This window comes from Malurus melanocephalus, unplaced genomic scaffold, assembly GCF_030028575.1.
Source record: "Malurus melanocephalus ecotype Western Australia unplaced genomic scaffold, MMel_1.1 scaffold_723, whole genome shotgun sequence".
Taxonomy (NCBI): Eukaryota; Metazoa; Chordata; class Aves; order Passeriformes; family Maluridae; genus Malurus; species Malurus melanocephalus.
The window spans coordinates 174,393-192,453 of NW_026623955.1; the positions used below are offsets into that span (position 1 = coordinate 174,393).

The 18,061-nt window shown below is 38.9% G+C and overlaps 1 protein-coding gene across 7 annotated transcripts in view; it reads right to left on the reverse strand.

The window, feature by feature from the left end:
* The window catches only part of PPM1B (protein phosphatase, Mg2+/Mn2+ dependent 1B), a 60,779-nt gene that overhangs the window by 23,389 nt on the left and 19,329 nt on the right, over positions 1–18,061 (reverse strand). For 6 of the 7 annotated variants that reach the window (XM_057384621.1, XM_057384618.1, XM_057384616.1 and 3 more), the window contains exon 2: positions 11,901–12,045. The exons of the other annotated variant lie outside the window; for it this stretch is intronic. The gene's annotated coding sequence lies outside the window, so the exon portion shown is untranslated. The remainder of the gene's footprint in view (positions 1–11,900; positions 12,046–18,061) is intronic. 7 annotated transcript variants of the gene reach the window in all.

Sequence of the window (18,061 nt, forward strand, 5' to 3'; positions counted from 1 at the left end):
GTGCAACTAAYATCTGTAAAGGAGACTTGTGAAAGGATTCTAATAGGTTATGATCACAATATACAACTATTTTAAGAGCACACAAAGCATTCTTACYAATAAAACTGTCACAAAGGACTGAAATGCTGCCAAAATGACAGATATCCTCCAGTACTTCAGACCTTCTATGAGATTTCTTTAATTGCGTTAAGTATGTCCTTACTTTCTTAAAATCAAAAATGTGGAAGAAATCATGTGACTCAGTGAAGAAAAAGATAAAAGCCTATGTAATTGCAAAGGCCTGGGAGCTCAGTATTGTGTTTTATATATGTAAAATAAAACACATTAAAAAAAAAATCGAAGGCATGTGTCACCTCTTAGTTTTACTGCTTTCACAGYTTCACTTTTTTACAACTCATAAGAAACTGGGAAAAAAACCAAAATCACACTATTCAGGATRATGTTCTTAATATTCTAAATATCCCATTTAATATTGCAAATAAARGATGCAGTGATTGATTTGCAATCTGGAAGAATCAACTTATGTCCTTTGCCTCTTAGGCTTTCATCGCACATCTCCAGAAACAACATAGCTCTACATTCTCTATCCCTCCCACAACTGCGTTGGAATACAGCTTGGCCTTTTGTCCTCCACACTGAAGAAACTCCTATCTCACCTCTCCTCACACATCACATGCTCYGGCCCCTCAGTAACAGARRGGCTCTCTGCTCAGCTTGCTCCTCCATGTCTGTACCTTCCTTGTACTGGGAAGCGAGGAGTCCACAATGTATGGCAGAGGCAGCCTCACAGGTTCCAAACAAAGGAAAACCATCACTTCTCCCCAGAATGTTGGATACACCTTTTCTAATATGAACCAAACTTTYCTCACTACAGTCACAGTGCAGTCTAATGCTCACCACACTTGTCCTGATTCTCCACCAGGACCCTATGGTTCTTTCCTGCAAAGATCATTCCCACAGTCATCACCTGGGCTGTACAGAGGGCTGTACTTTATTCCAAGTACATGACTTGATCATAGCTCCTAAGGTTACCATCAGACCATCTGTCCAGCCTACCATGATCCATCTACTGTCAATGCCTACCCTTGGGCCAACTGACCACTCCTTTGTATTACATATTTTAAGTATGAATACCCTTCCACTGTCCAAGTTTTTAAAGAAGACTTCACCATACTTCCTCTTAGTCAAAACATCTCAATGATTCTTAAGGGAGTCAAAGCATTAAGCCCCAAACATCTTTGTAGAGGAAGATTCAGTCTCTAAATAAAACACAGTCAGCAGAGGAACAGATGAAGCACCCACATGCAAACCAGTAATTCAGTCATGGCTTTAATCTGCATAAAATCAAAAATTCAGTACCCTTCAGTCTTGAGATTTATTTTCCAAAGATCCCATTTTTTAAATGAAATTTAATTGCATRACAGATTGGTTTGAAAAAACATACTAATTTCCTTGTGGTGAAAATGTTTATCCTCCATAAAATTATTAGTTGAATCTTTCAAAATCAGAAAGATCATGTCTACTATAAATCCTGTAATTATCTTGGAAATGGAGAAGGCTTAGTTCTTGTCCATGCTCCAGACTTTTCATTAAAACACTATAAGACACTATAGTGTCTTAACACTACATTCAGATCTAGAATGAAACCTTAGAATTCTCTTCTCCTGGCAGTCTTTCCGACTCTGGGGAAAATAAAACAATATCAATCAATTTTTTTTAAAATGTATTGCCTGACAAGAACCAATAATCACCAAGGCTCARAAGATTTTGGAATGACTTCACAAAGGAGAAATTGAGAAAATTACTGGCCTTTGCCCCYCTCTGGCAATGAAGAAGCTGAATCTGAGCAATACACTGCTAACACAGAGCCTCCAACTASCTCTCTAGCACTCACTGTTCATATCTAGCCTTAATCAATTGGTGAGTCATTTCCAAGAGAGTTCAGGGCAACAAGTCTCTAACAAAAGCTGACATCCCATTCCCAGAGCAAAAATCTAACCCAAGGCTTACTTTTCTGAAGTTCCAACTTATGTTTTTCTCTAATGCTTTCTACCTGAGTCAAATCCTACATGAGGTCCTTGCCTTACATACAGGCAATATAGGCAACAATTCAGGCTCAGGAAACCAAAGATATCCAGCCTTTTGAGGTACAGTGGTATGAAGGCAAAAGTCATGTCCTCTGACATGCAAGAAAATTTCATAATCAATATTCTTTCAGCCCCAGCTACACAGTGAAGACTCTTTGGTATTAGATCAGCCATACAGCAAAGAGATCAGATCTTAAAATCAGATCTGTGCATAAGCTTGTGYTTACATTTAAAAGACAAACAACCACACAAGCTAATTTTCTCCAAAGGTCTACTTAAAAAATGAGAAATGGTTTTTGCTCAGGTATACATATTCATGATTTTCTACTATATCATAAAGGGAAAATAGGCAGCTACTTTGAAGTGAAAAGCGTGTTCCTTTCCATTTAGATTTACATTGAACAGGCAGAAATATTTAAGTGATGACTGTCATGAAGGCTAGAGATGTCCTGACTTGAGCTGGGATAGAGTTAATTACCTGCCTAGTATCTGGTATAGAGTTGTGGTTTGGATACAGTGTGAGAATAATGYTGATAACCCACTGAGGTTTTTAGTTGTTGCTATGTACTGTTAGTTACACTAAGTCAGGAACTTGACAGTTCGCATACCCTGGCAGTGAAAAGGCAGGAGGGGCACAAGTCACAAGGGACACAGTCAGGACAACTGGCCCAAACAGGCCGAAGGGATATTCCAYACTATATGATATCATGCTTAATATATAAACTGGAAGGAAAGCTGGCTGGGACTATGGCTTRGRAACTGGCTGGGCATCAGTCAGCAAGAATAACTGCATTCTGCCTCACTTGTTTTGCATATTTTTGTTCTTTTATTATAATTTTCTTCCTTTTTTGTCCCATTAAACTGCCTTTATCTCAGCCCACAAGTTTTCTCACTTTTATTCCTCTAATTCTCTCCTCCATCTAAATAGGTCAGGGGTAGTGAGTGAGCAGCTGTGGGGTAGGTACATAGTTGCTGGATGGGGTTAAACCATGACAGTCAGTTTTGGTGTCCAACACAGCTCATGAKGTGTTGAGGCAATGACAAATCTGACTAGAACACATCAGAAGAAATTTTTTATAAGTATCATTATATTAGTTCAGTCACTGGTCACAGAAGTGATGCATTTGCTCTCAAAGTYGGTTTGCTTGTTTATAAAGTTGCATTATGTAATACTTCACTCATATGTATTGTTCCCTGTGCTATTTGTCCCCCATGGAGACTGCGCTAAGGTGATGTTGCTGTATTCTGTAACACTGGCTCATAACATGACAGAATTGCAGGTCATGAAACTCATCTGGTATTTTATACTCAGCACTGCTGACATCTCCATACTTTGGGAGCCATCTATAGGAAACTACTAACAATTACAACTTTTACCTCTTCTCAGAGACACAATCCATGGGGAAGACTGGTACCTCCCTTGATTTCCCACTTCTTCTACGGGCTAATTAAAACAGAACKTGGGAATTTTTAATATCCTTGGGATGTTCAAATGAGCATTCCTATTGCTACATCTTCTGAACATGTTCAAGGTCTTGTTTAAGGGTAAACAACTGTTTCAGAATGGCACCCAGGGGTCTGCCCCAAGACTGGATGGTGGTAACTGGAAGGGTGTGTGGGATTGTATGGGCAAGTGCCCAGGATAGCAGGCACCTCCAGTGCTTTGGAACTTCAGCCTTGAACAAGTGCAAAATCTGGAAACACTAAATATTTTGAAAAACTATGTTGTCATCCTGGCAATTCCAGAGAATCAAAAAACATGGCAATGTGCTGTGGCCTGGCCCAGGYCCACTGAGACATGTTCAATATTAGATAGTACCCGTGAGAGCAAAAAAAGACCTCTAGATGTGATGGCAAAATGATGGGCACAGGGGTTGCTCCAACACCAGTGACAGGCAAGGTAGTGCTGCATGTCACTGCTCCAAGGTACCAGTGAMTGTGGCTGAACCAAAGCACCAACTCGTGACTGCATCAGCCCCTGCTATACACAAGGAGTGAGATATACAGATGTGAGCTCATTTAGTGAGGGGTGAATAAGCATGGCCATTAAGAGAAGAGGCAGAACATGTGAAAGAGATAGTTAACCACCAGATCCCTACCCTTGAGTGAGCTGCAACATATGCAAAAAGGTTTCAGCCATCATCACGCAGCTGCTCCAATGCTGGAATAACAGGGCCAGTAGCCTGGAATTAGAGGGTAGAGAAGCCAAGCTGCTGGGATCCCATTCTACAGAAGAGGGCATTAAGAAAGCAACTGGAAAAGGGGCACAGGCCCTCAGCCTCTGTAAGTGACTCCTGTCAGGTATGAAGGAAAAGTATTCCTTGAAGGCAGATGTTATGCCACCCAGGCATATRGACCATTATGGATAGAGGCATCCAGTATCTGAGGCAATTGGCCGTGCTGGAGGTGATTTCCAATGATCGAGACAACAAGCAGTTATCTAAAGATCCAGACAAAGCCAAGTGTACGTGATATGTGGTGGAATTCTGCATGGGATGCACCATGGTCATATGCCAACTCATTGGCAGTAATGACCTGGAAAGATGGAGGACAAATGGTGAACAAACTGGCTAATAATGCAAAGAAAATGCCTCTTCCTTGCTGTTACAGGCCTGTGTACTGGCTGTGGACAAGGAAGGCAGATGCATCCTATTCCCCACCTGTATGGACTGTGTGTGCTCCAATGATTAGGAGGAAGTACATACAGCACGGGCCACCCTCTGTTTTTACCTGTGCACGTAACATGAAGACACAAAAGGGATGGAAAAAAAAATCTACCTTGACCCTAGAGGCATGAGTAGGGGAGTTACAAGGGAAATCACAAGGGGTTCTTGCTGGACATTGATGCTCCAGTCTCTAGTGGGCASTTCCCCACACAGAGTAGAAGGGCTGCTCTTACTCCTGACCTTCAAGGGGCTTCTGATTCACATTTACAACAAGTGAACAGTGAATACTACAACCAGGACAAGAGGGGCCCTGTCTCCAGCCACGTGGGGGAAAGAAAAATCTGGGTTTACCAGACTGAGTGGATTGGAAGACTTTGCACAGCAGATCCACAGGAGTCAAAGGCTCTAGCAAACACTGCTGCACAGGGGCAGGCACTGTCTGTGCTTCTGGAGTGAYGGGGCAATCCCAACAGCCAACTCTACTGGAGGCCAAAGTGAGCCTGACTGGGAACATGTGGTAAAAGCACCCCCTTGTGACTGGCCCATTGGACTGTGACTCCAGTGCATCCTTTGGCCACACTATCTCAGGTACTTCAAGGACCCAAAAAGGTCCTGCTGGGCTTTTGGTATAGCTGCCTTGGAGACAGCAGAAATTAAACTGTCTACATTGCCCCATCTCCTGGAGGACATTTCTGGTGTGGGGTTGCTGAGGGTCAAAGAACAAGAGATGCCATCACAACAGCGCACTGGCAGCAATATGACACCAACCAAGACACCCTGATCCTATCCATAAGTTGTCTTGTCAAATGGAGAGCCAAGGAGTGATCAGCAGAATTCACTCACTCTAGCTGAGTTCCACATGGCCAGTGCAGACTAACAGCAGACTGTCACGGCCTGAATGAAGCCATGCCAACTCTGAGTCCAGCCATGCCAGACCTGCTGAAGCTTCAATACAAACTGGAGTTGGAGGCAGCCAAGCAATCTGACACAATTAATATTGCAAATGCAGTTTTCTCAAGCCATTGGCAAAAGAGTGCAGACCCATCCAGTACACCCAGAATCAACTACTCCAGGGATGCAAAAAGAGGCCTACTATTAGCTATGGACTGATCTAAACAGAAGGCAAAGCTCTAGAACACCTAATACATTGATAACAATACTGTGTGGGGCAATACAGTAACAGAAGTTTTTGAGAGAGAGAGCAAATAGTTCAAATCCTCCTGAAAACTGGCTTTGTCATAAAAAAAAAAAAAAAAAAAGGACAAGGGACCTAAACAGGATCGTTGTGACCACCTACAGGATTGCATTTGCTCAAGGACCCGTGTGCACTTTGTGGGTAATGCAGAAGGATGAGGAAGTCCAATGTGCACCTCAAGGGGATTTGATTCTGGGTGAGAACAGATAATTCTTTGAACGGTATTGTTATTTGCTATAAAATATTGTAGGTCATCACTACTATGGTTGTTAAATGCCACGTTCAGGGGTATTGTAACAGAATCACCCAGATTAATAAAGGATAAATTTGGATGATAGAACCAGATGAGCGCAACAGTGATGAAACTAGTGCTGGCTTCAGCATAAAACAATCCAACACCACACACACACACTCCTGCCCTGAAAGACTGCTATGAGACAAAGCCCAAAGTCATGGACTAAATGAACTCAACAGACATTTTGGAGGGATAGCTCATATACTATGGAAACAACATCTCTCTGTATATATCAAAATACAGTAAAGGTGATAGTGATTACTTGGCAAAGTATGAAACATGGGTAGGATGTAAATGGTATAAAATAAGGGTTGGCTACAGTCCTGCTTTCAGGTGGGATAGAGTTAATTTTCTTCACAAYAGTTGGTATAGAGTTGTGGTTTGGATACAGTATGAGAATAATGTTGACAGCAACAACTAAAAACAGTGTGTATGCAGTGTATATACCAAGTCAAGGACTTTTCTGCTTCTCATAGACTGCTAATGGAGAAGACTGGAGTGGCACAAGAAATTGGGAGGAGACACAGCCATGACAGCTGGCCCAAACTGACCAAAAGGATACTCCAAAACATATGACATCATGCTCAATGTATAAACTGGGGAGAAAGCTGGCCAGGAACTACTGCTCAAGAACTGGCTCACATTGGTTGGCAAGTGGTGAGCAATTGCATTGTGCACCACTCATTTTGCATATTTTAATTTTTTTTCTTCCTTTCCTGTCCCAYTAAAAAGTCTGCATCTCAACCAATGAATTTTCTCATTTTTATGTTTCTCTGTCCCATCCCACTGGGGAGGGAGGAGAAGGAGTGAGCAAGCRGCTGTGTAATGCTTAGTTGTTGGCTAGGGTTAAACCATGACAGCAACCAACACATAATTAGATCATAAAGGACTAAAAGCCATAATCAACATTTTTGTAGATACTATAAAATAATTTTCAAATCACATGTCAGTTTCTAAGGGAACATCAGAACTAAACTAATRCCCTGATGGCCAACAGTCCCAAAAGCAATAGCATATGTTTTCATAATATGAAAATGGTCCAACATAAATCTTTTGGGTTTAGACCATAAAACTGTACTGTAAAATGTCTCTTCCTCAGAAGGATTCACYCAACAGGCTAGTCATTTCTAATAAGTCAGTGCTGTGGAAAAGAAACAGTGCCAGAGTTTCCTGTTACAAAGCACATGTGCTCCAGCTATAAAAAAAGAATGACATTTCAACAGAAAAAATATTGCACTAGATATTAAAGATGTAAATGACAAACAAATAAAGTATCTATGACAAGGAATTATGGAAAGTGCAAGAAGAAATAATTTCTCTTATTTAAGCAAAAAAAAAAAATCAAACTTCAATCTTGGCAGAAAGCTCCTCCGTCTCCATCTTGCAGTCCCCTCTGGTATTATGTGCCCAAAGAGATYTCATGCAGTACATGTGTCTACACTCACTGCAGATTTGGATTTTGATACCACAAAACTTGGTATTCCTTCTAATTTACTGACCTTAACAATGCTGCCACTACATGAATTTACATTAGGCCAATAATTATTAAAGCTTTGAGCAAGAAATGTACTTGAAGTTTGGCTGTAACAGCTACTCTATCTAGCTACATAGCCACAAATAATGGCAGAATCAAACAAATGATTGCAACCCAAGAATAAGATCTGAATATTTTATTTTCATTTTAAAATTAACTATAGAGAAAAAGAGTTTTTACCATCTCTGGGGTTTATTTGTTTGGAGGATTTTGTTTTGTTTTTAGGCAATAYGTGGCCATAGTTGTTGCCTTTAGGAAGGATGTCAGCTGACCGAAGATATTGACAGAAAGAAATTAAATACCAACGTAAAACTTCACTTTAGAGTCTACTACCAAAACCTTTTTTCTGCCAACATATTGTGAAAGAAACCAAACAGGCTTCTAAACCAGAAATTTCAAAAAAATTTGCAAGTCATCATCTTACCAGGCAGCATACATGCTTAGGAGCTACAGCTGTAATTTTTAAATTAATTTCAGCATCTCTGTTACAACAGTTGGGGGAAAAGAACCRATAACAAAGATAAACAAAACACAATTTCCCCCCAAAATTTAAAAGCTTTTACTTTTAAACCATCACATTACAAAGGAGATGAAGATTTGAGAATGAACTTCAGCTATTTCAAAGTCTGGAAATACAAAGCAATTACAGGGGTAATTTAATGCTGTTAATTTATTTTTTCAATGTCAGTAGCACTACCTGAAAACATTAACCCTTCTACTCTGCCTCAGCTACTCACTAGTATATTGTGCCAGCAATACCTTTTCCTTCAGAAGTGCTGGCTGAGATGTTTTTGCCCTTACTCTTTGAACTGKTTCACTGAAGAAGTGCAAAGTTAGCTTTAGTATTTTGAAACTTTAGTGACTTTGACTGCAGTGGGTTTGGAAGCCAGCAGCTTAGACAGCAGATCCAAGGGGGCTGAAACCTTCAACAAAAAAAAAAAAAAAAAAAAAAAAAAAAAAAAAAAAAAAAAAAAAAAAAGAAAGCACCAGGAGGTAGGTTGAGGGCTAAAAGCTTTCTAGCTATGTTTTTAACAACAGAAAAACATATGCTTGTGGTCCTTTCAGAGATTAATTTTATAGTCTGCTTTCTTGCACCTTACTAAAACATGGATGATGCTACTTAACTACAGATCTTCCAGCTCAGCTTATGMAGCAACCATCTGTCTCCCATGCACACTTCATGCTGAGGTTTATTTTTCTGGAATGCAGCTTAATATGTACAAAGTCAGAGATCATAGCTCAGATATCCAAGATGAACTTAACAAAAAAATTGAAAGTGGACTCTGAATCCAGCTTTTTAATCACAGCACTTAGTACAAAGTCATCAGTGCCCAGGCTGATGTATTTTTTTAGTCACAAAACGTTTACCACACATTTACCTTCTTAAATCACAAAAGACAACTTCACACAGTTCTGTGGCCAAATGGAAACCTTAAAAACCRTGCAGTGCTTTTCCATGTTAGCTGCCTAGAATCCTGTGCTTGCCCGTATGACTTCTGATTATCAGCAGCCCTTAACTCAGATTGGCAGCCCTGCTAGGGACTTAAATGAAGAAGTATGCAATGTTATTCTCAGTAAGAATGAGACTACTGTAGCCAATGTCTTCATTAATGTCATTCATCTCAGGTTTTCAGGTAACGAATTCAGCTTTTCTTTATCAAGACCTCCTCCGAACACTACTGAAGACTGGGAAATTCACTCTGGTTTGTTATCTGTAGACAGTTTAGCTGAGTTACAGATTAACTATACAAGAACACAACATAAACAAAATTCCCAGACTCGTTCATAAAATACAACATTGGGCCCAGACCGTGCAAAGCAGACTTCTGCTGCCAGCACCTGCCCAGGAACAGAATGAAAGCTGAAGTCTTATTTAAGAGTAAAGACAGCTCTGCRTAAGTCAGTATTCATGCTCTTGTACCCTTTTCTTGGAGCAGAAATTTGGTGCACTGACACTTCAGTGAAGTGGGCCTACCTGGTTAATTCAGRTATTACCTGTCCAGGCTTATTATCCTTGAAGACACTGTTTGTCCTTAACTCAAACCCTGCAACTCAGTGTGGCTTTACTATACCACCTGGAAGTSTGCACTGTACTGCTGCCTATCCCTACTGACCACACTATAACAAGGTTTATATTCTATGACATTTGCTGAAATTCCTTGTCTATATCTGCTCATATTTCTATGGCCAATAAGCACATTCTCACTTCTTTACTGGGCTGCTCAAAACAGATGCAYATGTGGCACTTGGCTACTGCAAAGCATTAACTTACAATAAAAGTGCTCCTTCACAAATAAAATTTATAATTATTTTTATGCAGAACTGCTGTTTTGGTTTTCTAAATTCAATAAAAGACCAAGTATTTTGAGTTAGATTTATTTTGCTCCTTTTCAATCATCAATCTAACAAACAGCAGCCATGTTTTTACTACAGAAGTACCACTTCAGATTTTGAAGAAAAAGAACTAAAGTTTATCCACTACACTACTGGTATTAAAACTGAAGAATTTCACTCATTAGCATGACACAGGGTGTCATGAGGAGTGAGCTCTCCCTTGYGGTAAATGTAGGCATTTAAGGCAACTTCTCTTACCTTTTTCAAAGCCTGTTTACAAAAAGCCTCAGACACACTTTTGTGAGAATAGGGCAACAATCAATCACCTATTCATATCATCAGTGAGTTGTTCCTAAGCAGACAGGACTGAAACACCAGAGTAAGTATTCTGCAGCAGGTCTGCAAAACCACAGTAAACCGATAAACATTTATTTACATAACTGATGGGTGATTTCTTGATTCACACAATAATCTGAGGAAGCTACACACAAGGGCTAGGCTGGATGAGTGCTAAAGGTTCACTAAATTAAGTCCGACTTGCACARTATAAGAAGGGTTGTGCCTTTTTTCAATATGTTACAAATTTTACAACATCACTACAAATTAAGTACCTTCAATCAACACAACAAAACCAAAAACSCTTAAACCACATTTGCCCCTTCTTTCATTTTAGCAGCAGAACAATCAACACCACCTCCTTGGCACAAACCTGTCAYTGACTAACAACCTGTGCATTACTGAACCTCAGAGTAAGACAGACTGGACAGCTTCAGACCAATAGTACAGACTCCTGCATGCCATCATTGAAAAGTGGCAAGCAACTCTTGCTGTCCAAGACACCAAAATGTGAAAATACTGAAAAACCTTAACTTGATCACAATTCTGAAGATTAGACACCTGCAATAAAGCTATTTCAAAGACTGTCTACAAAACACATAGTCCCAGTTTAAAGACAGAACTAAACTTTCAGAAACATACAAATCAAAAYATGCACTCTCTGTGACAGGTATTTTTGGCCATGTGGGATTTTTTCCCATTACTGTGGTTTTATAGCATTGTATTTATCCTTTTTTAAAAGATAATTCAAAGAACATTGACTCTTAGTTCCCTACACACCAGCTCAGAAGAAGGTGACAGAGTGTTATAGGAGTTTTCCATCATCATCAGATAAAGTATATGACAGAAAACCAGCAGYCAAAACATTTTCACTGACCTGGAAAAAAGGACATCAACCTTTACCCTTGAAAAGGTGAGTCAAAAGCTGAAGCTACAGGGAACCTTGCAAGGRAAATGGAGAGATTTGCTGTAACTGATTAAAACAGGTAATTTAAGTAGTAGTGCTGCTGTTAGTGCATTTAAGGAAATACAGACCTTGTAGGGRAAAAGCTACATGCAGACCGTAAAGTGATCTCAACACAGAGTGGGCAAAACACTTCATGACTTTTACTGACACTGTACAGTCTTCAGTGTGAGAACATAAGTTCTCCAAAATCTGGGTCAGCAGACATTTTAAGTGGCAAAAAATTACATTTCCCTGCCTCCTCTTTACTAACAATGCTTTGTATTGCAACAGAAAGAAGCTATACTTGAAACTATATTTCCTCCCCATTAAAAAATAACATAAGGAAAATCCAAACACATTTAAAGAAGAAAAAACATAATTTATCCACTCTGTTTAGAAATTTCCATTAAATCCACGGTCAATTACAAATTGCAAATTAAAAATGCAATCAAAGTAAAAGCAATTACATATTCCCATAAATTTCCATGTGACAGAATTCGTTCTTACCTGTAATTTTAACCTTGTCAAGGTTCTAGTTCAGTGCTGAAAGAATTAGTTTACATTCCTGCTGCCAAGAAGCATGTAACAGAATGACTTGCAAAACCTTGAGATAACAGTACAGGACACAACATCTGCTTTATTTTGATATTTCCTAGAAAGAAACAAAGGAAGTAGTTAGCTACTCCAGATGGTGTACAACAGATTTGTACATAAATTTTTTCATGAATACAACTTTTTCCTAAATAGAAGTGTTTGAACTAAAGATATGCCTGGAYGTGCAAAGACCTTTCAGTAAACTCTCTAAATACCATATTCAAGATTTATGCTAACAAAGAATCAGATTTTATTTTTCTCTATTTCCTTCAACACTGACATGCACTTAAAAAGTCATCAGCCTATTACCTGCCATTCAAGGCCCTAAATTCAGTAACAGAAGGAATAGCTTTTGCACGCCTGCTAGMATCACTGTGCTATGTCTYAATTTTATTCACCTACACAGATGACAGAGCACACTCCTTGAGTGTTTGACAAGACTTAAACCCACCATGTGCAGGATGTGAAATTTGCAAGCTCTTTATTCTTCTTCCTTAGATGTAAAAATGCACAGGAGTTTAAAACAAAAGCAATAAGCTTCAATTGGAAAAGTATTTCAGATCTTCAAATCGGAATCATTACATTTCTTTAAAAATAGTTTCTATAAAACTAACCAGAAATTTAGCTTTAAATTTCACTGTAGCAATTAACTAACAATTCGAACAGGATGCAAATGCCCAAAATCCTTAAAGGATCAGGGTCTATGTATTTAATTTTATATACCACTGTATCTTACAGAAGTTGTCRTAAGAGTACACTGGTAGAAGGAACTATTGCAGGAAAAATTCTGGATAATAGCCAGCTGTGTCTGGGGCTAAAGGGAGATACAAGCCTTATTTGACATTGAAGATTTTAACTGATAACAGTACTCTGAAGAGCTGAGTGATAAAGGAGACCTACAGCAGACCTTGACTTTAAACCCACTTATGGAAGAACGAAGCTATGACAACATTTCATTATGGCTTGCCTCTTCCAAACACTAAATAGTGCTTTTCAACTACTCAAAAGTGTCATAGTCACAAAATTGCTCAAAAGGACTACTTTGTCACCTTTTGAAGAACTGTAGTTTTATGCCTGTAGCTCTACACTGCTGCAAACCCTGTATTTTCCCCAGCATTCTCTCTTCTTACACACCACAACAGGATGGAGTGTTCAAAGAACCAAACTAATCCACAAAAAGTCAATTATTTCCTGTCACTTGAGGTCTCCAAACCAGCTTAGGAAGTGTCAGATCAGACAAGAGCCAATGACACAAATGCAGAAGCAGAAGCTGCTGCCAATTCATATTTGTTCCAAGTATTGTGTAACTACACCTTAAGCAGCTTCCATTAAATCGTTAATCAACTCTGAAAAAGTATCCTAAATTGCTGTATTTGACTACAAGGCCCTCCGAGGTAAAAAGGTTTCAGTAAAAAAGTTGTTTCCACATCCACGAATAAATGTTTCTACATTCAGGCAATAAAATATACCCAGCACAGATTCACAAAGCTGTGCAAAATGGCTTAACTCCCTCTCCTTAAACTCAGAAGGTTTTAGGGCACAGACACAAAACACATGGCCAGGACACAGCTCCCTCCATGCAGTCTCCCACCTTCAGAAGACCCCCACCCCAGCTAGGAGGGTTACAAGGTGCTTGCATGATGAAGTGCTCAGGAGCCTCAGTGCTTCTGATTTTAATCCAGTGGATTTTAAAAGTAGCAAACTCACAAAAGCAAAAGCATTACACCTTTGAAAAGCAAGAGCTGTAAGCCCTTCCACATTCTACTCCACAGACAATGTAAGAACGTTCCTTAGACAGGGATGACTTTTAGCCAGAAGACAGGTTGCTTACAGTAGGACAGGTTCAAAAATAAATATTTTGGGCTAAGAGCATTACATCTCTGAATAAGATTGTATTTATACAAATTCTATCTACACTATATCACTTCTCAGAAGCGAGAAATACAGTATTCAGAGTCCCAAAACACCAAAATACCTTAAGATATACCCTCCACCACTGAACATGGYGCAACGAAGGGGTACTACTTCTACTTAAACTGCACAGTAGCGACTCTTACCTCTCCAWATAAGCTGCATGGGTTTTTTCTCCTCAGTATGAAAAAACATACAGATTCATGATACAGCTTTGGGATAACAAACCATTATATTCAGCTTCTAATAATTTGAGTGCCCAAAATGCTCACAATAGACAAATGTAAATGTCTTGTCCAGAAAACTCATCATCAATTACATCACAAGAATGAAGCTGAATGCTTCCTATTAAAAGCTTAACAAAATTACAAGATGTATTAAGCATTTTATTTGGGCTGCTTAAGGCTYTGTACTATGTAAATGTGTAATATTTTAGTAGGACTAAGTTAATTCAGTAAACTTACTTGCTACTAAGATACCAGCACCCTACAGTAGGACAGTTTTTCATTGAGAAAAACTTAAATATTCCTGGGCTAATAAAGCATTTGAATTTGACCRTGTTTACAGTGTTTTCTTCAGAAGGTATGACCAAACAGGCAAAACCATCGTAAGTAATTMATTGCTAAAGAACTAAACTCAATATTCCAAAATAAGCACATTTTTAAAAAGTCCAGACAGATTTGACGAATCCTATCACGTTGTTTTACAGAGTGTAGACATCAAATGATGGTTTTCCTGATGATTAAATACACACTTAATAATGCTGGTAGCAAAGCACTTATGACCCTCAAGCTGAATCCTAATGCTTAAAACAAACAAAACCACAAAAACATCCAGTCTTTTGTAAGCTTCCAGATTCTGGTCAGAGAAGTAGCAGAAAAACACTGTGTTTATTCTGCATCATAAGCAGCTAGACCTGGACTCTGACCTTTCATGGATAATCAAATCATTGCTGCTTTAAAACAAGCAAACAAAYCAACCAACTCAMTGACTGAACGTCCAYAGAAAGAGCTATAATCTGATGTGCCCTGATCCACCCTATGACAGCACAATACCACCACTGCCAATATTGCCCCCCAGAATTGTAAACTGGGTCACACACACATGCTAAAAGTCTTTGCAAAAGACAAAAGAAGGAAGAAAGAGCAGCAGCAGCATATGCCACAGAGTAGCTGGTAAACAGCAACCTACGAAGAGCATGTTTCCATCATACACTAAACCTAAGATAACATCTCTTTCTTGAAAGAGGYATCCATGGGGCTACCTGACTTTTTGGAGAAGCTGAGTGCACACACCAGAGGAATGCACTAGTGCTGCAAATTCATGCAGTAGTTCTTCCTTAGTGTAAGCAYAGATGAAGTGCAAACTAAACCAAGAGTGAATTTCTGCTAACTCACTTGAGACAATATACAACCTACACCCAAGAGTTGTTCATCCTTTGTAATAAAAGGATAATGAATTCTGTCTACATTTGCTATGTGGTTATTGGTTCTATATAAAACCAAGACTGAACAAAGTCTTGATTTGTGATTTTACTGTGAATCAACCWAGACTACAAYGTCTTGATTTGTGGGTGTGGGGYTTTTTGGTTGTTTTTCTTTCCCTTTCCAAACATGGAAGCTGGACTGAAACATTCATACTAAAGTTAAAGTAAGGAGAACTATTTAAAGCCTCTTTTAATCGATTTAGGTACTTTATCCTTTTTGAAGCAGCYAATATAATATGGTTTCGAAAAAYGTGCAAAAGTATCTTTCCACKGTGTTTTAGAAAYAACACCCTAAACRCATTGGAATAMATTTASTTGGTGTTCCAGTCAAAGTTTAGTTCAGCAAGGTGAAGYTTGTAGTTCACACTTCTATAGCCAGTTAGTAATTTAAGCTATTAAATTATGAATTTCCAAATGGAGTACTCTATTAGATCAGTATTTCACACTCACCTAAAACCTTGATAATACAATGGGCTTAGCATTCTAATTAGTCCATACTTTAAAAATCACCTCACAAATGGTGGATGTAAGTTACAGCACCAGAAAGCTGCTCTTCTGATACATCTTACAAAAGCTATTCTGACCTGTCTTTAAAACATATTTGCACTTTTGTAATTCCTAAATTCTCTGTGACTCACTTTTAGGTAAGCTGTARATCAGTAAATTCGCATTATGGCTGTGTAGATATCTTGGCAGCAATGGTAGCTTAAGTGATWTTTGCTCTCAGCAGCCTGCTCCCATTCYACGCTCTGTGGCTGAGCAGACATRCAGACAGCTAAGCTGGTACAASTGAATGCCTGAAGCAGAGACYGCTCATCTGGCTGATGATGAAGTCAAACTTTGTTGAATTATACAAGCATAAAGGAACACCAAAAGCCAGCCTTACTGGAATTCAGAATGCACGTATGCAATGTGCATTTGCCTACTGGGAGATCACTGGCAAGCACTTACTCCTCTGTTCTCCTGTAGCAGATCAGAGATATGCTTAGTGCAACTCAAGCAGACAAACGTGGAATCATCTCTCCATCAGTTATGCTGGACAGCTTTTCAAACAGCCAGCTTTAGGAAGAGAGGAGGCTGAAGCGAATAGCCATCTAAAATGCTTCAGTAAAAATAGCCAATTACAAAACTCTTACCTTTTCTGTCATTTGAGCTTTAGCTGAACTAAGGAGAAGGAAATACCTTCAAGAGTTAAAATGTATTCCATTTATATGTTAGCTTTCTTTTTTTTTAAAAAAAAAAAAAAAAAAAAAAACAAACAAACCAAAAATACCCAAAAAACCCCAACTGAAACAACAAAGCATCGTAAACAGAGGACTTTTAACAAACATGCTTATTGGGGCTACTAGGACTTCATAAAGAAAAGCTTGCAAAAGTTTCTAACTAGCTTTTATCCTACATAATAGCTGTAGTGTAAGTAAAGTTCTAGATGCACATTGTGCCTTCCACAGCAATCCAGGAGTCATGGATGGAGAAAGATTTGTATTCTGTATGGGTTTGCTTTAATGGAAAGGGCAGAGTCTACAATCATTCATTTTCCTGATGGGGATTCAAAATCCCAGCTCAGACACACTGAAGTGATATGCATGGACAACCTAAGATCGTGTTTACTATTACTGCAGTACCTATYATTTGAGCACATTCTCATAGTGTTTCTCCGTGAGGTAAATTTAGTATCACATTAGTAGCTAGAATACATGGGTAGCAATCCCGAATGAGTAAGTTCATTTCTTGTCCTTGTTAATATCTGGCCCTCAAAATGATGTTTTAAAAAACACAACCACTACAGGCAGAGTACTTCGATTTTGTAAACGTCCATCTGCATAAAATCTGAACACTGGTCAAATGTTCTGAGAAAGAATCCACCACGTCTGGCACCTGGTAACATTACAAGGCACTATTTCTCTGAAGTYCTCTGGGCCAAAACAATATGTCCCTAAATCACACCTCACTTCTAGAGTCTCATCCACTCTACCTGCTATAGCAGTATTAAAGAGCATCCAGAGTCTGTCCCTCCTTTCCCTAGAAGAGCAAGGTATTAGCAAAATTAGTATTATTCAAATTCAGAAAAAACTTTGAAAACAAAAACTTTCTCTGTTGATTATGCAATAGAAAAGGTTTAGCCCTTTCTAGTTAAGCCTTTCACAGAAGGCATCTTAAGCATAAACTATAAAAGACTCCTACAGAATCACTTGTCAGCAAAATCAGAGAAAGCAACATAGTTCAGATCAGTTAATTCAGTAGGAAGCACATGTTTTTGGATAATAAACTCCACTGTTACAAACTTCACTGCACTGTAGGATTAAGAGTTAAGAAACCTGTCATAGTTGTATAATTTCATTACTGAGATAGGAAAGATAACTAAGCCACAAAATTTTAAGATGCTGTAGGTTACAGTCAGAAAGCCTGATAGTTTTTCAAAAGATTCATATCCTTCTGAGTGTCATTAATGAAATAGTCACAAAAGGAAAGAACAGATTATCTGCAGATGCCTACCTTAAGTAATTCCTCTCTGAATGGTTTTCAGTGATTTTTAAGCCAGAGTCCTCAAAAATTATTACTTATCTGGGTAAAGAACCTCACCCTAGCTCCTACTGGCTACCAAAGCATGTAGAACAGGTCAGCTTTTGAATCAAGTCTTGCTACTGTCTTTGAAGCCTATTAGGAACTTTTTATC